Below are 10,290 nucleotides of genomic sequence, written 5' to 3'. Positions count from 1 at the left end.
CAAACCTTCAAATTAAACGTTACAATCTGCACTTGAATTCTGTTGTAGAGGTTTCATTTCAAATCCAATGTGGTGGCATGCAGAGCCCAACTCGCCAAAATTGTGTCACTGTCCAAAGATTTCTGGACCTAACTGTATATACACTATATATAGGGGGCTATGTGGGGCTCTTAATATACAGTGTGTCCACCCATATCCTGTCCACCGCCATTAACTTGAGAACGGCGGCAGCTATAGGCATAGAAGTGGTGTCTAGGTATAGTAAAGTATCCATCCACTACGCAATGAAGCCACCTATTGCGCCACCTGGTGGAAAACAACGGAGTTAGCATTTTTATATCAAAAACAGAACGAGATACAAAAAAACTGATTTACAAAGTTGTAGGGCATCATCAATTCAATACGAATCGACACCTTCCATACAGAAATGCTATGATTAGAACGTGTAACACTCACAAGGCTGCGGACCTCATGGAGACCTTCCTACAAGTCATTAGGTATGGTGGCTGTGTGGAGTGGCCACCACTCACCTGACCTGACCCCATTGGACATCTTTCTGTGAGGTCACATCACACAGCAGGTGTATGCGACCCCCTCCACCAACATTGCAGGACCTACGACCACGTATCACAGATGCTTGTGCAAACGTGTCACCTACCATATTGCACAACGTGCAGCAAGATACAGTATGCTGTGCAGAGTCCAGATGTGCATTGCAGCTGACGGGGGCCACTTTGAGCATCAAAGTTAAATGAGCGCCATATGCGTGACCAGCATTCAATGTTTTGGGGGGTCATGGGTTTCATATCATAGCATTTCTGTATGCAAGGTGTCGATTCGTATTGAATTGATGATGCCCTACAACTTTGTAATTCACTTTTTTTCTCTATCTCGTTTAATTTTTGAGATATAAATGCTAATTCCGTTGTTTTCCACCAGGTGGCGCTATAGGTGATTTCATTGTGTAGCGCATGGCTACTTTACTATACCTAGACACCACTTCTATGCCTATAGCTGCCGCCGTTCTCAAGTTAATGGCGGTGGACAGGATATGGACAGGATATGGTGGACACACTGTATATAGGAGGCTATGTGAGGGCTCATACTGTATATAGGAGGTTATGTGAGGGCTCATATTGTATATAGGGGCTATGTGGGGGCTGACACTGTATATAGGGGCTATGTGGGGGCTCATATTGTATATAGGAGGCTATGTGGGGGCTGACACTGTATATAGGGGCTATGTGGGGGCTCATACTGTATATCGGGGCTATGTGGGGGCTCATACTGTATATAAGAGGCTATGTGGGGGCTCATACTGTATATAAGAGGCTAGGTGGAGGCTCATACTGTATATAGGAGGAAAAATAAGGGATTATCCAGCTCACCTAATTCCTGGGAGACCGTATATTTAACCGTGCATGGATCAAATGAAGCCAGCCAACTCCTTAGATAGGCAAATTCACAAGGTGGGATCCAGCATCAAGTCCATAATTTTGTTAAAAAAATAGAAAAACGTTTATTCCATAATCTTTAAAAAATCCATCATGTGGGAACAATCAGAAGGAGGACGTTTTTCGGACGTTCGTCCTTACTCTGTCTCTATCATATATATAAGGGCTATGAGGGGGCTCATACTATATATAGGTGACTATGTGGGGGCTCATACTGTATATAAGGGGCTATGTGGGGGTTCATACTGTATATAGGAGACTATGTGGGTCTCCTACTGTATATAGGAGACTATGTGGGGCTCATATTGTATATAGGAGACTATGTGGGGGCTTATACTGTATATAGGAGACTATGTGGGGCTCATACTGTATAAAGGAAACTATGTGGGGCTCATACTGTATATAGGAGACTATGTGGGGCTCATACTGTATATAGGAGACTGTCGGGCTCATACTGTATATAGGAGACTGTGTCGGGCTCATACTGTATATAGGAGTCTATGTGGGGGCTCATACTGTATATAGGAGACTATGTGGGGGCTCATACTGTATATAGGAGACTATGTGGGGGCTCATACTGTATATAGGAGACTATGTGGTGGCTCATACTATATATAGGAGACTATGTGGGGGCTCATACTGTATATGGGAGATTGAGGGGCTGATACTGTATATAGGAGACTATGTGGGGGCTCATACTGTATATAGGAGACTATGTGGGGGCTCATACTGTATATAGGAGACTATGTGGTGGCTCATACTATATATAGGAGACTATGTGGGGCTCATACTATATATAGGAGACTATGTGGGGGCTCATACTATATATTGGAGACTATGTGGGGCTCATACTATATATAGGAGACTATGTGGGGGCTCATACTATATATAGGAGACTATGTGGGGGCTCATACTGTATATGGGAGATTGGGGGGGCTGATACTGTATATAGGAGACTATGTGGGGGCTCATACTGTATATAGGAGACTATGTGGGGCTCATACTGTATATAGGAGACTATGTGGGGCTCATACTATATATAGGATACTATGCGGGGCTCATACTATATAAAAACAAAAAAGTGAGCCGGAGTATGAGATGGTATACATGGAGCTTGTGAGCTCATGTTCACACTGGCCATTAGGCAAAGAGAAACCAAGGGAAAAATAGTGAAAACATACCCTGCTGTAACTAAATAAAAGCATAGTGCATATAAACATAGGGTACTTAGTAAACACTGTTTTTGATCAAAAAAAGCATAAAGCTATCCCACCAACGCCAAGGTGTACCCAGTTGGGATAGTACCTACACTCTCTAATATTAAAACCTTACCATGGGTCTAAAATAGGCCTCAATGTGGCTAAGGGCTGAGAGCGACCGGGTCCCAACAGGACACACACAGTCAGGGGGATTCACAGAGTGAAATGTCCAGCTCACCAAGAGGGAGGGCCACACCCCATTTGTACTGAATACAAAAAAACTACATAAAAACAAAAAAGTGAGCCGGAGTATGAGATGGTATACATGGAGCTTGTGAGCTCATGTTCACACTGGCCATGAGACTAAGAGAAACCAACTCTGTCTCTATCATATATAGGGGCTATGAGAGGGCTCATATTATATATAGGAGACTATGTGGGGGCTCATACTATATATAGGAGACTATGTGGGGGCTCATACTATATATAGGAGACTATGTGGGGGCTCATACTGTATATGGGAGATTGGGGGGCTGATACTGTATATAGGAGACTATGTGGGGGCTCATACTGTATATAGGAGACTATCTGGGGCTCATACTGTATATAGGGGGTGTCAGCATACCTAATTCTGCTCAATATTAAGTGATACAATTAATATAAAAATCATAATGAATTTAATATTGAGCAGAATTAATTTTTGCCTATTGGTTCAGCCTCCATTCCACTCATCGTCTTTCATTTCCCACCCCTGCTAAACTCTGAAAATATGGATGTAAATCTAATCAGCAGTGCACATGACCACAAGTATGCAAATCACACCCCGCTGGTCATGTGACCTGCCGCCTGATCTCTGGATATAGTGGGGAATCCTGACAGTGTGAGTATTGTCACATACAGTGAATGCAGAAAGACACGTTGACCACAAAAATACCTTTGCAATCTATTATATAAAAGCTTAAAATCACAACTCATCCTGAAAATAAAATAAAAAAGGGCTTGTGGTTATGATAGAAGAAAAAAAAAAAGATATGGAAAAGATTTCCACAAGCTTTCATTGCAAACTGTGGCCACTAGATGGCGCTGCGTCTCCCATGACGTTTTGTACACTGCTCCATGGACAGGTTTTTGCAGCCGAGCAATGAATGTTCATGGCGGATTTATAGCTGTAAATGTTTATGGGATGAAATCCTACTATAAATGTCACAGCTACCGGTATTTATGGTAAAGAAATGAAAGTAAAACACTGGGCAAGTGTAGGGCGGAGGGGAGCGTAATATGATGTGCTTTCTGGGGTCTGTCAATGATCCCAAGATCTGCTTTGGTGCGCATGCCTAACGTCCACTCAGTGTCTGCCGGCTGCTGAGAGAACTATTTTCAGTAGTCCCCTAGTGTTATGGATGTGTCACAAGTGACAGACAGTACTGTAGTGTCCGGCAATAGAAGGTCATAGTATTTGGCTGCTCAAAATGCTCCCTGACTTTCTATTGTTCCTGCTGTCAGTATTCATTGTAATAGTAAAAAGCAAAGGTGCCAGCTTACCAAATTACTTCAGTAAATATGCTGCTATTCCATAGAGGCGCTAAATGGATTTATCCTTTCCTCTATATTCATTGTAATAGGTAGCTCCTCTGTTGGGTTTTCATCCTTTTCCCTTTAGGACCCTGCGGAGCACCTCTTCCCTTCAGCTGCTAATCATCTGTATTTCCCCTTGGGGTTAAATACTCTCATTTTCCCTGGACTGGTGCTGGTGACATTCAGTTCATTCAGGTGGCTTGCACTCATCTGTGGTATCGTTGCTGAAAGTTTGCTGAACTTCTACCTGAGTAGTTCATGTTTTTCCCCCCTGTGTGTCCTCCTTGTGTCTTCTCTAGTGTTTAGTGGGGTTGACGAAGAACTCATCCCACCCATTACCTAATTTGGGTCCAGCACTAGGGATACTTAGGGTCAGGTATCTTGCTTGGCGCATAGATGAAGAACCTATCTAGAGTGGTGAGGGACCCCAGGGACCAGCAGTAGGTTTGCTCAGGGGTCACCATCTCCCTTTTCCCTAGACACAAGGTTTCCCTTGCCTTACCTTTTGCTTGCCCCTTCCCCTGGACACAGGGTTTCCCTTCCCTTACCCCCTTCCATATACAGGGTTTCCCTTCCCTTACCCTTACCCCCTTCCATACACACAGGGTTTCCCTTCCCTTACCACCTTCCATAGACACAGGATTTCCCTTCACTTACCCTTACCCCCTTCCCTATATACAGGGTTTCCCTTCACTTACCCTTACCCTCTTCCCTAGATACAGGGTTTCCATTCACTTACCCTTACCCTCTTCCCTAGATACAGGGTTTCCCTTCCCTAAACACAGGGTTTCCCTTCCCTTACCCTTACCCCCTTCCATAGACACAGGGTTTCCCTTCCCTTACCCTTACCCCCTTCCCTAGATACAGTGTTTCCCTTCCCTTACCCCCTTCCCTAGATACAGTGTTTCCCTTCCCTTACCCCCTTCCCTAGATACAGGGTTTCCCTTCCCTTACCCCCTTCCATACACACAGGGTTTCCCTTCCCTTACCCCCTTCCATAGACACAGGATTTCCCTTCACTTACCCTTACCCCCTTCCCTATATACAGGGTTTCCCTTCACTTACCCTTACCCTCTTCCCTAGATACAGGGTTTCCATTCACTTACCCTTACCCTCTTCCCTAGATACAGGGTTTCCCTTCCCTAGACACAGGGTTTCCCTTCCCTTACCCTTACCCCCTTCCATAGACACAGGGTTTCCCTTCCCTTACCCTTACCCCCTTCCCTAGATACAGGGTTTCCCTTCCCTTACCCCCTTCCATAGACACAGTGTTTCCCTTCCCTTACCCCCTTCCCTAGACACAGGGTTTCCCTTCCCTTACCCCCTTCTCTAGACACAGGGTTTCCCTTCCCTTACCCTTACCCCCTTCCCTAGACACAGGGTTTCCCTTCCCTTACCCCCTTCTCTAGACACAGGGTTTCCCTTCCCTTACCCTTACCCCCTTCCCTAGATACAGGATTTCCCTTCCATAGACACAGGGTTTCCCTTCCCTTACCCTTACCCCTTCCCTAGATAAAGGGTTTCCCTTCACTTACCCTTACCCCCTTCCATAGACACAGGGTTTCCCTTCCTTACTCCCTTCCCTAGAAACAGGGTTTCCCTTCCCTTACCCTTACCCCCTTCCCTAGATACAGGGTTTCCCTTCCCTTACCCTTACCCCCTTCCATAGACACATGGTTTCCCTTCCTTTACCCCCTTCCCTAGAAACAGGGTTTCCCTTCCCTTACCCCCTTCCCTAGATACAGGGTTTCCCTTCCCTTACCCCCTTCCCTAGAAACAGGGTTTCCCTTCCCTTACCCTTACCCCCTTCCCTAGATACAGTGTTTCCCTTCCCTTACCCCCTTTCCTAAATACAGGGTTTCCCTTCCCTTACCCCCTTCCCTAGACACAGGGTTTCCCTTCCCTTACCCCCTTCTCTAGACACAGGGTTTCCCTTCCCGTACCCTTACCCCCTTCCCTAGACACAAGGTTTCCCTTCCCTTACCCCCTTCCCTAGACACAGGGTTTCCCTTCCCTTACCCTCTTCCTAGACACAGGGTTTCCCTTCCCTTACTCCCTTCCCTAGACACAGGGTTTCCCTTCCCTTACCCTTACCCCCTTCCCTAGATACAGGGTTTCCCTTCCCTAGACACAGGGTTTCCCTTCCCTTACCCTTACCCCCTTCCCTAGATACAGGGTTTCCCTTCACTTACCCTTACCCCCTTCCATAGACACAGGGTTTCCCTTCCTTTACACCCTTCCCTAGAAACAGGGTTTCCCTTCCCTTACCCTTACCCCCTTCCCTAGATACAGGGTTTCCCTTCCCTTACCCTTACCCCCTTCCATAGACACAGGGTTTCCCTTCCCTTACCCCCTTCCCTAGAAACAGGGTTTCCCTTCCCTTACCCTCTTCCCTAGATACAGGGTTTCCCTTTCCTTACCCTTACCCCCTTCCCTAGACACAGGGATTCCCTTCCTTTACCCCCTTCCCTAGAATCAGGGTTTCCCTTCCCTTACCCCCTTCCCTAGATACAGGGTTTCCCTTCCCTTACTCCCTTCCCTAGATACAGGGTTTCCCTTCCCTTACCCCCTTCTCTAGACACAGGGTTTCCCTTCCCTTACCCCCTTCCCTAGATACAGGGTTTCCCTTCCCTTACCCCCTTCCCTAGAAACAGGGTTTCGCTTCCCTTACCCTTACCCCCTTCCCTAGATACAGTGTTTCCCTTCCCTTACCCCCTTCCCTAGATACAGGATTTCCCTTCCCTTACCCCCTTCCCTAGACACAGGGTTTCCCTTCCCTTACCCCCTTCTCTAGACACAGGGTTTCCCTTCCCGTACCCTTACCCCCTTCCCTAGACACAAGGTTTCCCTTCCCTTACCCCCTTCTCTAGACACAGGGTTTCCCTTCCCTTACCCTCTTCCCTAGACACAGGGTTTCCCTTCCCTTACCCCCTTCCCTAGACACAGGGTTTCCCTTCCCTTACCCTTACCCCCTTCCCTAGATACAGGGTTTCCCTTCCCTAGACACAGGGTTTCCCTTCCCTTACCCTTACCCCCTTCCCTAGATACAGGGTTTCCCTTCACTTACCCTTACCCCCTTCCATAGACACAGGGTTTCCCTTCCTTTACACCCTTCCCTAAAAACAGGGTTTCCCTTCCCTTACCCTTACCCCCTTCCCTAGATACAGGGTTTCCCTTCCCTTACCCTTACCCCCTTCCATAGACACAGGGTTTCCCTTCCTTTACCCCCTTCCCTAGAAACAGGGTTTCCCTTCCCTTACCCTCTTCCCTAGATACAGGGTTTCCCTTTCCTTACCCTTACCCCCTTCCCTAGACACAGGGCTTCCCTTCCTTTACCCCCTTCCCTAGAATCAGGGTTTCCCTTCCCTAACCCCCTTCCCTAGATACAGGGTTTCCCTTCCCTTACTCCCTTCCCTAGATACAGGGTTTCCCTTCCCTTACCCTTACCCCCTTCCATAGACACAGGGTTTCCCTTCCTTTACCCCCTTCCCTAGAAACCAGGGTTCCCCTTCCCTTACCCTCTTCCCTAGAAACAGGGTTTCCCTTCCCTTACCCCCTTCCCTAGAAACAGGGTTTCCCTTCCCTTACCCTTACCCCCTTCCCTAGACACAGGGCTTCCCTTCCTTTACCCCCTTTCCTAGAAACAGGGTTTCCCTTCCCTTACCCTTACCCCCTTCCCTAGACACAGGGTTTCCCTTCCTTTACCCCCTTCCCTTGAAACAGGGTTTCCCTTCCCTTACCCTCTTCCCTAGATACAGGGTTTCCCTTTCCTTACCCCCTTCCCTAGAAACAGGGTTTCCCTTCCCTTACCCCCTTCCCTAGAAACAGGGTTTCCCTTCCCTTACCCTTACCCCCTTCCCTAGACACAGGGCTTCCCTTCCTTTACCCCCTTCCCTAAAATCAGGGTTTCCCTTCCCTTACCCCCTTCCCTAGATACAGGGTTTCCCTTCCCTTACTCCCTTCCCTAGATACAGGGTTTCCCTTCCCTTACCCCTTCCCTAGATACAGGGTTTCCCTTCCCTTACCCCATTCCCTAGATACAGGGTTTCACTTCCCTTACCCCCTTCCCTAGACACAGGGTTTCCCTTCCCTTACCCCCTTCTCTAGACACAGGGTTTCCCTTACACTTACCCCCTTCCCTAGACACAGGGCTTCCCTTCCCTTACCCTTACCCCCTTCCCTAGACACAGGGTTTCCCTTCCCTTACCCCCTTCCCTAGACACAGGGTTTCCATTCCCTTACCCCCTTCCCTAGATACAGGGTTTCCCTTCCCTAGACACAGGGTTTCCCTTCCCTTACCCTTACCCCCTTCCATAGACACAGGGTTTCCCATCCCTTTCCCCCTTCCCTAGATACAGGGTTTCCCTTCCCTTACCCCCTTCCATAGACACAGGGTTTCCCTTCCTTTATCCCCTTCCCTAGAAACAGGGTTTCCCTTCCCTTCCCCCTTCCCTAGATACAGGGTTTCCCTTCCCTTACCCCCTTCCCTAGATACAGTGTTTCCCTTCCCTTACCCCTTTCCCTAGATACAGGGTTTCCCTTCCCTTACCCCCTTCCCTAGACACAGGGTTTCCCTTCCCTTACCCCCTTCTCTAGACACAGGGTTTCCCTTCCCTTACCCTTACCCCCTTCCCTAGACACAGGGTTTCCCTTCCCTTACCCTTACCCCCTTCCCTAGACACAGGGTTTCCCTTCCCTTACCCCCTTCTCTAGACACAGGGTTTCCCTTCCCTTACCCCCTTCTCTAGACACAGGGTTTCCTTTCCCTATTTTCAGTAGTCCCCTAGTGTTATGGATGTGTCACACGTGACAGACAGTACTGTAGTGTCCGGCAATAGAAGGTCATAGTATTTGGCTGCTCAAAATGCTCCCTGACTTTCTATTGTTCCTGCTGTCAGTTTTCATTGTAATAGTAAAAAGCAAAGGTGCCAGCTTACCAAATTACTTCAGTAAATATGCTGCTATTCCATAGAGGCGCTAAATGGATTTATCCTTTCCTCTATATTCATTGTAATAGGTAGCTCCTCTGTTGGGTTTTCATCCTTTTCCCTTTAGGACCCTGCGGAGCACCTCCTCCCTTCAGCTGCTAATCATCTGTATTTCCCCTTGGGGTTAAATACTCTCATTTTCCCTGGACTGGTGCTGGTGACATTCAGTTCATTCAGGTGGCTTGCACTCATCTGTGGTATCGTTGCTGAAAGTTTGCTGAACTTCTACCTGAGTAGTTCATGTTTTTCCCCCCTGTGGGTCCTCCTTGTGTCTTCTCTAGTGTTTAGTGGGGTTGACGAAGAACTCATCCCACCCATTACCTAATTTGGGTCCAGCACTAGGGATACTTAGGGTCAGGTATCTTGCTTGGCGCATAGATGAAGAACCTATCTAGAGTGGTGAGGGACCCCAGGGACCAGCAGTAGGTTTGCTCAGGGGTCACCATCTCCCTTTTCCCTAGACACAAGGTTTCCCTTGCCTTACCTTTTGCTTGCCCCTTCCCCTAGACACAGGGTTTCCCTTCCCTTACCCCCTTCCATATACAGGGTTTCCCTTCCCTTACCCTTACCCCCTTCCATACACACAGGGTTTCCCTTCCCTTACCCCCTTCCATAGACACAGGATTTCCCTTCACTTACCCTTACCCCCTTCCCTATATACAGGGTTTCCCTTCACTTACCCTTACCCTCTTCCCTAGATACAGGGTTTCCATTCACTTACCCTTACCCTCTTCCCTAGATACAGGGTTTCCCTTCCCTAAACACAGGGTTTCCCTTCCCTTACCCTTACCCCCTTCCATAGACACAGGGTTTCCCTTCCCTTACCCTTACCCCCTTCCCTAGATACAGGGTTTCCCTTCCCTTACCCCCTTCCATACACACAGGGTTTCCCTTCCCTTACCCCCTTCCATAGACACAGGATTTCCCTTCACTTACCCTTACCCCCTTCCCTATATACAGGGTTTCCCTTCACTTACCCTTACCCTCTTCCCTAGATACAGGGTTTCCCTTCTCTAGACACAGGGTTTCCCTTCCCTTACCCCCTTCCATAGACACAGGGTTTCCCTTCCCTTA

This window comes from Anomaloglossus baeobatrachus, chromosome 11 (genome assembly GCF_048569485.1).
Source record: "Anomaloglossus baeobatrachus isolate aAnoBae1 chromosome 11, aAnoBae1.hap1, whole genome shotgun sequence".
In the NCBI taxonomy this organism is placed as follows: domain Eukaryota; kingdom Metazoa; phylum Chordata; class Amphibia; order Anura; family Aromobatidae; genus Anomaloglossus; species Anomaloglossus baeobatrachus.
This window is presented reverse-complemented; position numbering follows the sequence as displayed.